This window comes from Ailuropoda melanoleuca, chromosome 2, assembly GCF_002007445.2.
Source record: "Ailuropoda melanoleuca isolate Jingjing chromosome 2, ASM200744v2, whole genome shotgun sequence".
Lineage (NCBI taxonomy): Eukaryota > Metazoa > Chordata > Mammalia > Carnivora > Ursidae > Ailuropoda > Ailuropoda melanoleuca.
The window spans coordinates 166,701,931-166,717,543 of NC_048219.1; the positions used below are offsets into that span (position 1 = coordinate 166,701,931).

General features: G+C 38.3%; 1 non-coding gene and 1 pseudogene across 1 annotated transcript; one reads left to right on the forward strand and one right to left on the reverse strand.

Moving 5' to 3' along the window:
- Positions 1 to 3,353: 3,353 nt before the first annotated feature.
- On the forward strand, positions 3,354 to 3,686 carry LOC109489609 (annotated as a pseudogene).
- Positions 3,687 to 11,723: 8,037 nt separating this feature from the next.
- Positions 11,724 to 11,830, reverse strand: LOC117801364. The gene has a single exon (XR_004623868.1). It is a non-coding gene; the product is annotated as a U6 spliceosomal RNA (small nuclear RNA).
- Between the last annotated feature and the right edge of the window lie 3,783 nt (positions 11,831 to 15,613).

Genomic DNA, 15,613 nt, shown 5'->3' on the forward strand with positions numbered 1-15,613 from the left:
TCGGCAAAGAAGAAGTCAAACTGTCTCTCTTTGCAGATGACATGATACTCTATATGGAAAACCCAAAGGAATCCACTCCCAAACTATTAGAAGTTATAGAACAATTCAGTAAGGTGGCAGGATACAAAATCAATGCCCAGAAATCAGTTGCATTTCTATACACGAATAACGAGACTGAAGAAAGAGAAATTAGGGAATCCATCCCATTTACAATAACACCAAAAACCATGCGTTACCTTGGAATTAACTTAACCAGAGACGTAAAGGACCTATATGCTAGAAACTATAGATCACTTTTGAAAGATATTGAGGAAGACATAAAAAGATGGAAAAATATTCCATGCTCATGGATTGGAAGAATTAACATAGTTAAAATGTCCATACTACCCAGAGCAATCTACACTTTCAATGCTATCCCGATCAAAATACCGAGGACATTTTTCAAAGAACTGGAACAAATAGTCCTTAAATTTGTATGGAACCAGAAAAGGCCCCGAATCTCCAAGGAACTGTTGAAAAGGAAAAACAAAGCTGGGGGCATCACAATGCCGGATTTCGAGCTGTACTACAAAGCTGTGATCACAAAGACAGCATGGTACTGGCACAAAAACAGACACATCGACCAATGGAACAGAATAGAGAACCCAGAAATGGACCCTCGGCTCTTTGGGCAACTAATCTTTGATAAAGCAGGAAAAAACATCCGGTGGAAAAAAGACAGTCTCTTCAATAAATGGTGCTGGGAAAATTGGACAGCTACATGCAAAAGAATGAAACTTGACCACTCTCTCACACCATACACAAAAATAAACTCCAAATGGATGAAAGACCTCAATGTGAGACAGGAATCCATCAAAATTCTAGAGGAGAACATAGGCAACAACTTCTATGACATCGGCCAGAGCAACCTTTTTCACGACACATCTCCAAAGGCAAGAGAAATAAAAGATAAAATGAACTTATGGGACTTTATCAGGATAAAGAGCTTCTGCACAGCCAAGGAAACAGTCAAAAAAACTAAGAGACAGCCCACGGAATGGGAGAATATATTTGCAAAGGACACCACAGATAAAGGACTGGTATCCAAGATCTACAAAGAACTTCTCAAACTCAATACACGAGAAACAAATAAACAAATCATAAAATGGGCAGAAGATATGAACAGACACTTTTCCAATGAAGACATACAAATGGCTAACAGACACATGAAAAAATGTTCAAAATCATTAGCCATCAGGGAAATTCAAATCAAAACCACACTGAGATACCACCTTACGCCAGTTAGAATGGCAAAGATAGACAAGGCAAGAAACAACAATTGTTGGAGAGGATGTGGAGAAAGGGGATCCCTCCTACATTGTTGGTGGGAATGCAAGTTGGTACAGCCACTCTGGAAAACAGTGTGGAGGTCCCTTAAAAAGTTAAAAATTGAACTACCCTATGACCCAGCCATTGCACTACTGGGTGTTTACCCCAAAGATACAGACGTAGTAAAGAGAAGGGCCATATGCACCCCAATGTTCATAGCTGCATTGTCCACAATAGCCAAATCATGGAAGGAGCCGAGATGCCCTTCAACAGATGACTGGATTAAGAAGCTGTGGTCCATATATACAATGGAATATTACTCAGCTATCAGAAAGAACGAATTCTCAACATTTGCTGCAACATGGACGGCACTGGAGGAGATAATGCTAAGTGAAATAAGTCAAGCAGAGAAAGACAATTATCATATGATTTCTCTCATCTATGGAACATAAGAACTAGGATGATCGGTAGGGGAAGAAAGGGATAAAGAAAAGGGGGGTAATCAGAAGGGGGAATGAAACATGAGAGACTATGGACTATGAGAAACAAACTGAAGACTTCAGAGGGGAGGGGGTGGGGGAATGGGATAGACTGGTGATGGGTAGTAAGGAGGGCACGTATTGCATGGTGCACTGGGTGTTATACGCAACTAATGAATCATCAAACTTTACATCGGAAACCGGGGATGTACTGTATGGTGACTAACATAATATAATAAAAAAACATTAAAAAAAAAAAAAGCGTCTGCCTTCGGTTCAGGTCATGATCCCAGGGTCCTGGGATTGAGTCCCACATCGGAGTCCTTGCTCAGTGGAGAGCCTGCTTCTCCCTCTGCCTGCTGCTTCCCCTGCTTGTGCTCTCTCTCGCGTGCTCTTTCTCTCTCTAACAAATGAATTAAAAAAAAAGGCTTACAGCTATGGAAACTCATTGAGAATGTGATAAAGTATGAACTCTCAGGATATGCAGCATACCTATACTTCTAAAATTCTGCACAGAATTTCAAAGAGTTTATGAATTTCCTCTGTATATTCCAAGTTAAGACATCTTGATAATAATGACTAACATTTATTAAGTAATCTAACATTTACTAAGAGTGTTAGGCACTCTTCCAAATGTTTTATACATATTAACTAATTTAGGGTTTCTTATAATCCCATGAGGAAGGTAATATTATTATTCCTACTTTTCATATAAGGAATTTAAGGCACTGGTTAATTACTCAAAGTCACACAATTAGGAAGTGGCAGAATTGAAATTTTAATCCAGGTAATTTAACTTTAGAGCCCACACTCTAAACCATTAATCTGTTTTTATTTATTTTTTTACTTATTTTTTAGAGAGGTAGGGGGAGGGGCAGAGGGAGAGAGAGAATCTCAAATAGGCTCCATTTGGATGTGGTGCTCAGTCTCACAACCCCAAGATCATGATCCGAGCCAAAATCAAGAGTCAGACACTTAACCAACAGGCATCCCTAATCTGTTATTAGTCTATGTTTCCTCAAGAGTTTTTGTGAAGGTACTTTTGCAACAACTTTTAAACTCAGTTGAGAAAATTCAGTATCATACTGCTACATCTAGGCTGACCAGGACATCTAGGAATCTGAATTTAATAGTGGCCACAAGTTTGGAGACCATTCTTTTTTTTTTTTTTTCCTCCCAAGATTTATTATTTATTTGAGAGAGAGAACATGCACAGGGATAGGGGGTGGGAAGGGCAAAGGGAGAGGGAGAAAGAGAATCTCCTGCAGACTCCCTGCTGAGTGAGGAGCCTTACACTGGCTCTATCCCAGGCCCTGGGATTACGACCTGAGCCAAAATCAGGAGTTGGGCACTTAACGGACTGAACCACCCAGGTGCCCTCGGAGACCATTCTTCTGTACTGTGTAGCAGCCTTCTGCCTGACCCTGCCAGGTTACTGTCGGATCTGTTTCTGAAGCTTGAGGATGTTCATTCATGTTAATTTTCTGGCTAGTAAAAAAGGTTTTCTCTTTTCACCATCTTGGAGGCTGTGGAGGCCTGCTGGGAACAGGACTCCTAAAAAGATAAATGTCTGGAAGGCTGTAGTCTAAGGCCATTTTTGCTGGCTATAAGCAGGGTCTCTGAAACCAGAGAGAGCACACAGCTCTTTTTAAAATTGAAGGTGTTTATGCTCAAGATGAAACTGAATTCTTTCTAGACAAGAGATATGCTTGTGTGTATGAAGCAAAGGATAACGCAGTGACTCCTGGTGGCAAACCAAACAGAGCCAGAGTGATCTGGGGAAAAGTAATTTGTGCTCATGGAAACAGTGGCATGGTTTGTGCCCAATTCCAAAGCAACCTTCCTGCTAAAGCCATTGGCTGCAGAATCCATGTGATGCTGTACCCCTCAAGGATTTAAACTTACTAAAAAGTAATAAATAAGGTGTAGAGTAAAAAAAAAGTTAATGGCTTGGAAGACAAAGTACAATGAAATATAAGATTGGATTAACTTATTTTTTTAAATTATTGGGTAGAAAGGTACATCATTAATGGTGATATGGGAAGACTTACATTAGTGGAGCAAATAAATGTACATGGTAGAGCAGTTTGTAAAGAAAGGGAAATGTTTGTTATATGAAGGTATTGTCTGCTAATTCTAGCTAATCCTATCAAATGAATATCCAAATGCTAATCCTAACTAGGACCCTAAGGTACTACTCATATAATGGATCACACAGTGTTTAATGCAAGTATCCTAAAGGAATTCTACATGCGTGGTCCACATTTGGTATTAGAAGATATAATAGAGAGTAATTCTCAGAATTATAATTTTGGCTATGGCAATTAAAGTTAAATCAAATTGATCATAAGTTCATTTTTGTATAACATTAAGAGATATATTATGAAAAAAGATGTAGAATTTGCTTGTTAGCCAAAATGTCTCACTTTCTGACTTTATGCCATACTGTCAGGCATAAATAAGCAGGAATGAGCAGAGTACTAATAGGCATGAATTAAAGTTGCTGTCATTTGGCACATAAACATAAAATGGGAGAAAAGTTTTCAAGGTAGCGATGGTAAACTAGGTGCCACAACATCTGATTCACAATTCAGTTTCTGGACATGGACACAGCATTAAGTTACACTTATACTTGCAACGAATGCTACCCCATAGGTAGCAATCAAATATTATGGTGTTTGGCATCTTCTATGTCTAACTGGACAGAGAAGGCAAATATGCAGAGTCTGAAAATTCTGTGTCTGTATCTTTGCAGTCTGTTTCTAGACCAGAAGATTGAAGTCAATAAAGTGCACTTGAGAGGGATCTGTTGATAATACTGTCATAGCAAAAGTCCTAAAAAAAAAAAAATCGTGGGTAAATATATTAATAAAATTTGAATGAGAGCAATCCTAGGTGCTCCTTTTATGCAGAAGTTGACAAGCTTGTCCTGAATTTCATATGGAAATGAAAGGGAACCAGTAAAGCCAAAATAACCTTGAAAAAGAATGAAGGGGTAGGATTCACACTTCTTAATTTCAAAACTTACTACAAAGTAATGGTGAATCAAGACTGTATGATACTGACACAAGCTTGGACAAAAACGTCAGTGGAATAGAACTCACAGTTCAGAAATAAACCCATACATGGAGGATCAGTTGATTTTGACAATGATGCCAACATAATTCAACAAGAAGAGTCTGTTCACTAATGGTGCTGGGGTAAATGGATATCCACATGCAGAAGAGTGAAGTTGGACCTCTACCTCAAAACGTATACAAAAATTAACTCAAGGGGGTCCTGACTGGCTCTTGATCTCAGGGTTGTGAGTTTGAGCCCCATGTTGGGTATAGAGATATCTTAAAATCTAAAAATAAAATAAAATAAAAATTAACTCAAAATGGACCAAAGCCTTAAAAGTAAGAACTAAACCTATGCAACTCCTATGAGAAAACATAGGAATAAATATTCATGATGTTGGATTAGGCAGTAATTCCTTAAATACGGCACCAAAAGCATGAGCAACAAAAGAAAACAGATTTCATCAAAATCTAAAAGTTTTGTACTTCAAAGGACACTGTCAAGAAAAAGACAACTCACATAATGGGGAAAATATTTGCAAATCATATATCTGATCAGTTTCTAGTATCCAGAATATATAAAGAAGTCAGCCCAACAACAATGAACCCAATTAACAATAAACAAAGGATCTGAATAGACATTTCTCCAAAGAAAATATACAAACGGCCAATAAGCACATGAAAGATATTTAACATTATTAGCCATTAGGGAAATGTAAATCAAAACTATAATGAGGGGTACCTGGTTGGCTTAGTCCATAGGACATGTGGGTTGTAAGTTTGAGCTCCACACTGGGTGGAGAGATTACTTACAAATAAAATGAGAAGGGTGCCTGGCTGGCTCAATTGGTAGAACATGTGACTCTCGATCTCAGGGTGGGGAGTTCGAGCCCTGCCTTTGGCATGGAGCCTATTTAAAAAAAAAAAAAAAGATACCACTTTATTCCTCCAAGGATGGCTAGAATAAAAATGACAGACAATAACAAGTGTTGACAGGGGTGGCTGGCTGGCTCAGTCGGAAGAGCGTGTGACTCTTGATCTTGGTGTCCTAAGTCCAAATCCCACATTGGGTATGGAGTTTACATACATACATACATACATACATACACTTAAAAACAAAACAAAAACAAGCGTTGACAAAGATAAGGAAAAATAGGAACCTTCACATGTTCCTGATGGGATTGTAAAATGATACAGCTGCTTAGGAAAACAGGAAGTTCCTCAAAATGTCAAACTTAGAGTTATCAGATGACCCAGCAATTCCACTGCTAGGTATATACCACAAATAATTGAGAACAGCTGTTCAAACAAAAACATGTACACAAGTGTTTATTAATAATAGGCAAAAAGTGAAAACAATCTAAATGTCCCTCAGTTGATAAATGTGTAAGTAGTATTATTCAGCCACATACAGGATTAAATATAGGCACACCTCAGAGATATTACAGGTACAGCTCCAGACTAACACAACAAAGTTAATATCACAATAAAGTGAGTCAGATGAATTTTTGGATTCCCAGTGCATATAAAAGTTATATTTATGCTATACTACAGTCTATTAAGTGTGCAATAATATTATATCTAACAAAACCCAATGTACATACCTTAATTTAAAAATACTCTATTGCTAAAAAAAAAATGCTAACCATCATCTGAGCTTCCAGTGAGTCATAATCACTGATCACAGATCCCCATAACATATATAATAATAATCAAAAAGGTTGAAATATTGCAAGAATTACCGAAGTGTGACACAAAGACACGAAGTGAGCAAATGCTTTTAGAAAAATTGTGCTGACAGACTTGCTCTATTGATAGACTTGAAGTGTTACTGCAAACCTCCAGTTTGTAGGGGTACCTGCCTGGCTCAGTCAGGAGAACATGCAACTTGATCTTGGGGTTGGGAGTTTGAGCCCTACGTTCGGCGTAAAGTTTACTTAAAAAACAACAAAAGCAGGGGCGCCTGGGTGGCACAGCGGTTAAGTGTCTGCCTTCGGCTCAGGGCATGATCCTGGCATTATGGAATCGAGCCCCACGTCAGGCTCCTCTGCTATAAGCCTGCTTCTTCCTCTCCCACTCCCCCTGCTTGTGTTCCCTCTCTCGCTGGCTGTCTCTATCTCTGTTGAATAAATAAATAAAATCTAAAAAAAAAAAAACCCCAACAAAAGCAACCTTCAATTTGTAAAAAATGCAAAGTGCAATAAGGTAAAGCACGGTAAAATGAACTATGCCTGTACCAATATATGAAACTTGAAGGCACTATACCAAGTGAAAGAAGCCAAGCGCAAAAAGCCGTATATTATATGATTCCATTTATTTGAAATGTCCAGAATAAGAATTTATAGAGACAGAAGTAAGCTAGTCATTGTCAGGGACTGGAAGGAGGGGGCAGAGGGATTTATACTAAAAACAGCTGAACTGTGTTATTTATTTATTTATTTATTTATTTATTTATTTATTTATTTTAAAGACTTTATTTTATTTTATAATTTTCAAAGATTTTATTTAAGTAATCTCTACACCCAACCAGGGGCTACAAATGCAAACCTTACAACCCCAGAATTGGAGTCTCATGCTCTACTGACTGAGCCAGCCAGGTGCCCATGAACTGTGTACTTCAGAAAGGTAAATTTCATATGCATTATATCTCAATAAAGCTGTTGCAAAAATTGTTTTGAATGAGAAGGGGCTCACTGAACATGTAATGTAATCCAGAAGCTGTAAAAGACAAGACTGATGTGTTGGACTCCATAAAAATAATAGAACTCAGGGTGACTGGCTGGTTCAGTTGGTAAAGCATGTGACTCTTGATATCATGAGTTCCAGCCCCACGTTGGGCTTAGAGATTACTTTAAAAAAAATAGAACTCAAAAAAATAAAACAAAACAAAAAATGACCGGGAAGCATCAAAAGACAAAATGACAAAAAATCTGGGAAAATGTATTCTCAAAATGTATTTAGAAAAAAGACTAGAGGGGCGCCTGGGTGGCACAGCGGTTAAGCGTCTGCCTTCGGCTCAGGGCGTGATCCCGGCGTTATGGGATCGAGCCTCACATCAGGCTCTTCTGCTATGAGCCTGCTTCTTCCTCTCCCACTCCCCCTGCTTGTGTTCCCTCTCTCGCTGGCTGTCTCTATCTCTGTTGAATAAATAAATAAAATCTTTAAAAAAAAAATAAAAAATAAAAAAATAAAAAAAAAGAAAAAAGACTAGAAAGACTAAAGACTAAAAAGACTACTCTTGGGGAGCCTGGGTGGAGCAGTCGTTAAGCGTCTGCCTTTGGCTCAGGGCGTGATTCCTGTGCTCTGGGATCGAGCCCCACATCAGGCTCCTCCGCTGGGTGCCTGCTTCTTCCTGTCCCACTCCCCCTGCTTGTGTTCCCTCTCTCACTGGCTGTCTCTCTCTGTCAAATAAATAAATAAAATCTTTAAAAAAAATAAATAAATAAGAAGGCTACTCTACAAAGATCTTATAAATTTCAGAGAAAAAACAATGTTGTGAAAATAATTGCCAAAGAGCAAGAACAAGCAATTCTCAAAATAATTAATACCAATGGTTAATTAAGAGGATGAAATGCCCAACATTATTTAAAGAAATGCAAGTTTGAAAAAAAAAAAAAAAGATGTGCCTAGGTGGCTCAGTTGGTTAAGTGACCAACTATTGATTTCAGCTCAGGTCATGATCTCAGGGCCCTGAGATAGAGCCTGGCTTGGGATTCTGTGTTCAGGGAGGAGTCCACTTGTCCATCTTCCTCTGCTCCTCCCCTTGCTCGCGCTCTCTCTCAAATAAATGAATGCATAAAATCTTTGTTAAAAAAAAAAAAAGAAATGCAAGCTGAAACCAAAACAACCTATTATTTTTACCTTTTTACCTATTATTATTATCATTATTTTACCCATTTTTACCTGTTATTTTATCATCTTTTAAAGCTTTTAAAAATTCATAATACCCAAAGTTGGTTAAAGTGTTAGGGAGCAGGCATTTTTTTTTTTAAGATTTTATTTATTTATTTGACAGAGGGAAACAGTGAGAGAGGGAACAAGCAGGGGGAGTGGGAGAGGGGGAAGCAGGCTTCCCGCTGAGCAGGGAGCCCAATTCAGGCTCGATCCCAGGACCCTGGGATCACGACCTGAGCCTAATGCAGATGCTTAACGACTGAGCCATCCAGGTGCCCCAGGGAGCAGGAGTTTTTGATGGGAGCATGAATTAGCATAAATATATTTTAGGGCAGGGCTCCTGAGTGTCTCAGTCAGTTAGGCATCTGCCTTTGGCTCAGGTCATGATTTCAAGGTCCTGGGATCGAGCCCCACATCTGGCTCCCTGCTCAGCGGGGACTTTGCTTCTCCCTTTGCTCCTTTCCCCTTATGTGCTCTCTCTCTCTCTCACTCTTTCTCTCTCTCAAATAAATAAAATCTTAAAATATGTATATGTATATTTTAGGGCAAAATGTCTTTAGTTACTAAAAAAAAAATTAAGTGCAGCCTGGAGTTTCACCTGGTTTATTCTCTTTTACTGACTGAGCCACCCAGGTGCCCCTGGTACAAACTTTTTAGAGGGCATATATATGTGTATGTGTGTATATGTATTTTATTTTATTATTTATTTAATTAATTTATTTATTTTAAGTAATCTCTATGCCCAACATGGGGCCAGAACTCACGACCCAGAGATCAAGAGTCACATGCTCTACCAACTGAGTCAGCTAGGCCTTCCTATATGTGTGTGTGTATATGTACATATACACAAATATGTATCTATGTATTAGTTATATAGCATATTGGTTATTATGTGTGTGTGCATGTATGTGCATGTTAAAGGGAAAAAATTGAAGAATATATATCAAACTACTAGTGATTTTTCTGGGGCATGGGATTATTGGAGATTTTCACTTTCTCAGTCATACACTTCTGAAATCTTAGGTTAAAAAACAATTAACAATTGCATATTTTTGATTACAGGAAAAGCAAGGAAGATTTTCAAAAATAATAGGATAAGCACATGGATGAGTTCCATGAGCTATATATGAATACTGAATTTGAATACTGAACTGAGTAGTTTGTGTATCTGTGGTTGGTATCACATAGCCACTATGTGAAGAATGAAATAATGAGAAAAATGAATGAGTACTAAATGCTTTTGACACACGTATTTTAAAAATTGTGTGACGGGGCACCTGGCTGGCTCATTTGGGAGAGCATGTGACTCTTGATCTAGGGTCTTAAGTTTGAGCCCCACGTTGCGTGTTGAGACTACTTAAAAATAAATAAACTTTAAGAAAATGGATGACAGCATTCCCTCTGCTAAATTACATATTTGCCAAGTAGAAATTCAAGTTACACAAGCAATGGCCAATTTTAGCTTCTATGTGAATAGTGTCTTCCCATACATGCCTAACCCTTCTCTCTAGATAAAGATCAGATTAGATGTCTTTCATATGGGAATTTCAAAGCAGTTTAAAGATATTAATTAGTTCTCACAGCTCTGAAGTGGGTGTATATTATTATGTCTATTTTCTATATGACAAGACTGATAGGCTGAATGATTTCCCAGTATTCCATACTTCATATCGTTAGTGAAACCAGGAATACCATTACTTAATTGGCTCTGTTTTCTTTCTTGAGAAGAGATTAAACCAATTTTGGGACGGATAAATCAAACTGAATAGCTATTTATGCATCAAACATTGTTAGAAACAGAAACATAGGTGTTTTACTTTTTATACTTTCTAAATAATCTGGAGCATTTTATTTTTTAAGTAGGCTCTATACCCAGCATGGGGCCAGCTTGAGGCTTGAAGTCAACACCCTGAGATCAAGACCTGAGTCAGATGCTTAACCGACTGAGCCACCCAGGCACCCTTGGAACATTTTTAATTTACTCTATATCCCAATAGTTGGTTGGAACAATATTTTCTAAATTAAAATTTCTATTTTAAAATATATAGACAGAGGTAAAGCTCTGTTGTAGTTTCGTCAGAGATCTGCTTTGGGTAGTTTGTCAATTATAAGAAATGTACTTACAGATGAAGTAATGTGGTTTAGTGACTTAGGAGACCTACTTTTAAAGATCCTGGTCTGGCATACAAAAGGATACAATAAATTCTTGGATAGGGTAGGGTTAAAATACACTTCACTTGTGCCACTGCTATGCTAACTGCTTTATTCACATTATCTCATTTAATCCACAACATTACACTTCTCATTTCACAGATAAAGAGAGAGCCTTATTGTGAGACTTACCTGAGTCATGTTAAATAAGAAGGCAGACAGGATTCTAAAAATCAAGTCAATAGAGCCAATTTGGAAGAAAAAAATGCCAATTTGATCTTGACATGTCCCCTTTTTTGGTTTTTTGTTTTTTTGTTTTTCTTTTTTTTAAAGATTTTATTTTATTTATTTTACAGAGATAGAGACAGCCAGTGAGAGAGGGAACACAAACAGGGGGAGTGGGAGAGGAAGAAGCAGGCTCATAGTGGAGCCTGATGTGGGGCTCGATCCCTCAACGCCGGGATCACCCCTGAGCCGAAGGCAGACGCTTAACCGCTGTGCCACCCAGGCGCCCCTCCTTTTTTGTTTTTTATTCCCCCACTTGAATCAGGTGCATGATTTTCATCTGCCATTTTGAACTCAATTTATGAAGATACCCATTTAAACAATAGTTACAATCTATTTAATTCTTTTTTCTTTTTTTAAATTTAAAATCAATTAATTAACATATAGTATATTTTTAGTTTCAGAGGTAGAGTTTAGTGATTCATCAGTTGCATATAACACCCAGTGTTCATTCCATCAAGTGCCCTCCTTAATGCCCATCACGCCGTTACTCCACCCCCCCACCTCCTCCCCTCCAGCAACCCTCAGTTTGTTTCCTATAGTTAAAAAAAATGTGGAATGCTTCACGAATTTGCATGTCATCCTCGTGCAGGGGCCATGCTAATCTTCTCTGTATCCTTCCAATTTTAGTATATGTGCTGCTGAAGTGAGCACTAATCTGTTTAATTCTTTTTTTTTTTTTTAAGATTTTATTTATTTATTTGACAGAGAGAGAGACATCCAGCGAGAGAGGGAACACAAGCAGGGGGAGTGGGAGAGGAAGAAGCAGGCTCCCAGCAGAGGAGCCTGATGTGGGGCTTGATTCCAGGACTCTGGGATCACGCCCTGAGCTAAAGGCAGATGCTTAACGACTGAGCCACCCAGGTGCCCCCTAATCTGTTTAATTCTTGATCGAATTTTTATGCAGTAACAGCGAAAGTATTTCCAATTTTTTCTATTCTCATTTTTATTTTACTGAAATGATTATATGCAGGATCAGCTTTTTCCATGTGCATTTTACAGTGAAGATTCATTTCAGTCATCAGCTTTTTATCCTAGTCAAATTCTGTCCATTTTAACTACTACTAAGATGAGCTTTCTTTCGTAGCTATTATATTCCATGAAACTATTTTTCCCTGTGACCTGAAGTATTCGTTGGATTAAAGAGGTAGGGTCAAAACATCCCTTTTTGCCTGAAAGACAAGAATTCAATATAGGTCATTTCTTATGATGGTAATGATGAGACAAGCATTACCTGCTCTAGCTACCTCACGGGAGGGAGGCTCAAATGCAAAAATAGATGTGAAAGTGCTTCATAAGGTGTAAAAGTTAAGTAAATGTCACTTTACTGATTGTTAAAACAAGTCATATAAATCCATCCTCCTGGAACTGTTCTAGAAGGCAACACCTTCCTATTCCTGCTGTAATGTTATTTGCAAAAATGCTTGTGGACTTCAGCTGATTTTCTAAGTATATCCTAGTGAGCTAGTGACTTCACTCGCTGTTCTCTTTGTCATCTGTTTTCCATTCTGACCTCATTAATTTTTCTTTCTCTAGCCGTTGTACTGAAATCCTCTGTGATGTAGAGACTAGCTTTGGTATTGTAATGGATTTGTACCATTGGTTATCAGTTTCATCATCTTGGTTGCTGTAATTGTTGCATGAGATTGAATGCTAGATAGTGTTACTGGCTGGCGTTGTTTGAGAAAAATTAAAACAAACCTGTGACCAAATAGATGATATCTCAGCAGGGGTGCAGCTACACTGTTCTTATAAGAAATTCTTCTCTTATCACCCCTCTGTCTCTAGTTTAACACACTACTTGCTTGTACAAGAGTTTTGAAGGGAGTAGTAAGGCCACTGTTAATCTAAGCAAAGCTTACAAATTCTAGTATTTACTTTAAGGCCTGAAGTTTATAGGTTCAAGGTTTTTTTCCCTTTCTATATCCTGAAACAGCTTAAGATTTCAAGCATTGTTTTCAACAAACCACATTATTTATAAATATACTGCTAATATTAGGTAAAGGCCCATGAGAAGGAAGTGATCCAATTTCATCATATTGATTTTGTCCTGCTCCCAGGGTTAGTATAAGGACTAAGATATTTTTCCTTTAAGAATCTGCTGCATTTCTTGTGTATAGTTTTGTTCTTAAAAGGTATCCTGCAAAAGAAGTGAAAGTTTGAGGATAAGCAATGCACTTGTTACTGGCAAAATGCTTCCGTTCCTTTTTTTTTAAAAGAGCTTTTTTTTTTTTTTTTTTTTTAAAGATTTATTTATTTATTTATTTGACAGAGATAGAGACAGCCAGCAAGAGAGGGGACACAAGCAAGGGGAGTGGGAGAGGAAGAAGCAGGCTCATAGCGGAGGAGCCTGATGTGGGGCTCGATCCCATAACACCGGGATCACGCCCTGAGCCGAAGGCAGAAGCTTAACCGCTGTGCCACCCAGGTGCCCCTAAAAAGAGCTTTTTTGACACATAATTCACAATACAATTCATCCATTCAAAGTGAAGAATTCAATAGTTTTTAGTGTATTCATAGAGTTGTGCAACCATTACCATGATCAATTTTGGCATGTTTTCATCACCTCAGCAGGAAACTCCTTACCCAGTACTTGTCACTCCTCATTTATTCCCTACTCCCCTCTTCCTCTACACCGTGCCCTGCCCCCAACCACTAATCTATTTCCTGTCGCTAGACTTGCCTATTCAGGACATTTCATATAAATGGAATCATACAATATGTAGTCTTCTGTGACTGGCTTCTTTCACTCAACATATGGATTTCAAAGTTCATCCATGTTGTAGCATGTATCAGTACTCCATTACTTTTTATGGGTGTGTAATATTACATTGCATGGATATACCACATTTATTTACCCATTTATCAGTTAATGGACATTTGAATTATTTCTTCTTTATGGTTATGATGAACAATGCTGGTGTGAATATTTGTGTAGATTTTTTTTTCCATTTCTCTTGGGTATATACCTAGGATTGGAATTACTGGATCATATGGTAAATCAACGCTTAACTTTTGAAGAACTGTCAAACTGTTTTCCAAAGTAACGGCACCATTTTACATTCTTATCAGCAACAGCTCAGGGTTTCGATTTTCCACATCCTTTCTTTTTTTTTTTTTAAAGATTTTATTTATTTATTCGACAGAGATAGAGATAGCCAGTGAGAGAGGGAACACAAGCAGGGGGAGTGGGAGAGGAAGAAGCAGGCTCATAGCAGAGGAGCCTGATGTGGGGCTCGATCCCACAACGCCGGGATCACGCCCTGAGCCGAAGGCAGACGCTTAACCGCTGTGCCACCCAGGCGCCCCTCCACATCCCTTCTGATACAATTTTTTTTAAAGATTTTATTTGACAGAGAGAGAGAGCATGCGCCCATGTGCATTCACGCACAGCAGGAGGAGCAGGAGAGGGAGAAGCAGGCACCCCGCTGCTGAGCAGGGAGCCTGATGAGGGGCTCAGAACCAGGACCCCAGGGTCATGACCTGAACCAAAGGCAGACGCCCAACTACTGAGCCACACAAGCGCCTGCCTTTCTGATACTTTTATCCATCTTATTTATCTTAGCCACCTTACTGAGTGTGAAGTGGGACCTCATGGTTGTTTTGATTTGTATTTCCCTAATGCTTAATGAAATTGAACATCATTTCATATTTTTATTGGTCATTTGTATATCTTCTTTGGAGAGATGTCTGCTTAGAGCCTTTGCCCATTCTTAAGTTGGGTTTTCACTTTTAGTTTAGGAAATTCATTTCATATCTTAAATTCCTCTGAAAATTTCTCCTGATGTTTTCTCTGCTACTTAAAAATTATGCCTTATTTCCATTCATCTATGTATTCAAATAAGTCCTGCATTTATTGAGGACCTAATATGTGTCAGATTTATGCTAAATCTTGAGTCTAAAGTCCCAAGGCTTAAGGAATTCATAATCTCCTGGCTTCATAAAGAGATAATTTACAATACAATGGTGTAAATGATGTTGTAAACCTCACAATGGGAGATTAAATTGGCTCAACAACAAAACCCTTTCAGGGATAAGGACAAGAAGATTTTAGGCAATGTTACAGATGAAATATAATGGAGACTAGTTTTTTTGCAGAAGGTGGAAAAAAGTCTAAGTATACAAATTATCCATCTCATCAGTCAATAGTACTACTGAAACTCTGATCACATCAAGCATGGTGTTAGCTGAGTGAGAGAAACTGGCATGGGGCAGAGTTTGCGGGGCAGAGCTCTGACCAAGACTTGTCAGCAATACAATTGATCATTCAGAAATTACAGGTTTAGAAAATATCATTGCTTTTGCAAATAATAATAAAGGCATCGATCTCAGAAGCCTCCTTGCATCTCAGCCAGATCTGCATGGTTCAAGAACAGATAAAACAACTAAAGAACACATAAAAGAAAGTCAGCATTGGACTACACAAGAAGATAAATC